The sequence below is a fragment of the Hemibagrus wyckioides genome, unplaced genomic scaffold (assembly GCF_019097595.1).
Source record: "Hemibagrus wyckioides isolate EC202008001 unplaced genomic scaffold, SWU_Hwy_1.0 Contig3, whole genome shotgun sequence".
Taxonomy (NCBI): Eukaryota; Metazoa; Chordata; class Actinopteri; order Siluriformes; family Bagridae; genus Hemibagrus; species Hemibagrus wyckioides.
The window spans coordinates 456,090-458,305 of NW_026690791.1; the positions used below are offsets into that span (position 1 = coordinate 456,090).

The window sequence follows — 2,216 nt, forward strand, 5'->3', positions numbered from 1 at the left end:
TCCTGTTTCATCATAAAATGGACATAATAAAACGTCCAAAAGTCAGAATGGACAAACCCATGTGTATAAATCACACCAAAATATGGATTTGAATTAAAACACTTAAGAGAAACATTATTTCAGACTTTTGGATAACAGCTTGATAGACTTTTATTTGATAATTATGTGCAGTATTGAGATTAAAATTTATACTTGATTTGGATTGGTCAGAAGGTGTTCAGCATGGACCTGATAGCAGTTCAGGTTTCAAATCAAATCTCTCTTTTTTAAAGAATGTCCTCTTTCTGATTATATATATACAGTTATACAAACCAAAAAATAGTGTATGTCAAATATGTACAGAAGAAACTGAATTTGAGTTTAGAGACTAACTAACTAACTAACTAACTAAATATAATCACAATCGTTTACATCAGCAAACAAAACATTAATATAAATTATGTATACACAGGCCAGAGGGGCGCCAGAACCCATATCACAACATGTAGCAGCTCCTTTTACCAGCCGGCCCAGGTGCATGGGATGCCGTGATCGTATAGTGGTTAGTACTCTGCGTTGTGGCCGCAGCAACCCCGGTTCGAATCCGGGTCACGGCATTGGCTTTTCCACATCACCATTGAACGCTAGGCATGGCTTTTGACCGCTGGCTGTTTGTCACTTGAAAAGCATAAACAGGTAGGACCCCGCTCCCCTTAAAGCTCACATGGGTCAGTGGCGCAATGGATAATGCGTCTGACTACGGCTCAGAAGATTCTAGTTTCGACTCCTGGCTGGCTCGGCTGCCTTTTAAGAGCCCAGAGGTGTGCCACAAACTCCAGCTGCCGAATTGCTGGCAGAGTAACACCTCCCACAATCCCTGAAATGCGGAGAGTCCTGTACTGGGAGGTACGCTGGTTTTCTGCATCAGGAACACCAGCTCACGCTCTGTCTAGCGGCTGATGTTCCGCTGGATTGCCAGCTTGAGTAGCTGGATGTTCGGTCAGCGCTGGCCGATTTTGTGCTCTGCAATGCAAGGTTCCCATACAAAGCTCTGGATGATACCGCGCTGGAGCTCAAACTGCTTGGTGGTCGAGTAAAATGCCGATCTCAACTCTCCTGGGGAGCCCTCCCATATGGTCTAGCGGCCAGGATTCCTGGTTTTCACCCAGGTGGCCCGGGTTTGACTCCCAGTATGGGAACGTGACTTTATTGGATTGCCCGCAGAGCTGGCAAGGAGTTCACCAAATCGCTCAGTTAATAACGGCTGGGAACGCTTCCTCAACAGAAACCAAAAACGATCACTGATTGCAGCCAGCAGCATGTTGGTGTTGTGTTCATTTCGATTCACAGCGCAAAACGTTACATAACTGATTTGTCATCACTTATTTATTTGTAGGCTCCCCCTAAGGCTCCCATGGGCCAGTGGTGCTACCTGAAGAACGATAGTCTGGGTCAGCCGGCCAATCACAGCTCACCCAGGAAATCTTTCTTGCCCAATCACATCGGCCCGTTACATCTTTCTTCCCCAATCCCTGCGCTGAAAAGATGGACAGACAATCGCCCATAGCGAGCCAATCGAATCTCTCGCAATTTTATCGTTCTCCGCTAATCGCAACAATGGCCCGCCCACGGCAATCGATGGATCGTGCGCGCTAATGATGTGTCATTCAAGTCAAATGTATTCGCATAATTACAGTGTCATCCATCAATCTAACCTAACACTAGCCTACAATCTCCACAGAAGGTTGATCTGAAAAAGAGACCTCAGTCTGGGAATTCCTCCACATCTAAGAGTACATCCCCTACCCTGACTCCATCGCCATCCCCAACTCCTAAGCCTCTAATTGGTGAAACCCTGTCTTCTGCTTCTTCCCAACCATGTTCTAAAAGTAGTGGTGGCTCCAGCAGTGGCAGCATCACTGATGAAGGTCAGTGCAAATAAAGATGATCAGACTTTATGGTGTGTAGGAATGTACTCTCATTCACACTATTGCAGTTTACCAGTCTCTAACATACAAAAGCCAATATGGTTCTGGACCATGAACGTAGACAGGGTATTCAGAAATGAACACATCTATCTACAAAATACATAGACCACCCTGAGCAAATTGTGTCAAGACATAGAGCAGGGTAAAGGTATAAACCATATCTAAGGTTTTGAATGTTCCAAGGAGCACAGTGGGTTCTATCATTGTGGAAAAATGTTTGGAATCAACAGGATATCCAGCCAAACTCAG

General features: G+C 45.1%; 1 non-coding gene across 1 annotated transcript; it reads left to right on the forward strand.

The window, feature by feature from the left end:
- Nucleotides 1-524: 524 nt before the first annotated feature.
- trnah-gug (transfer RNA histidin (anticodon GUG)) lies at nucleotides 525-596 on the forward strand. Its single transcript has one exon. It is a non-coding gene; the product is annotated as a tRNA-His (tRNA).
- Nucleotides 597-2,216: the final 1,620 nt, after the last annotated feature.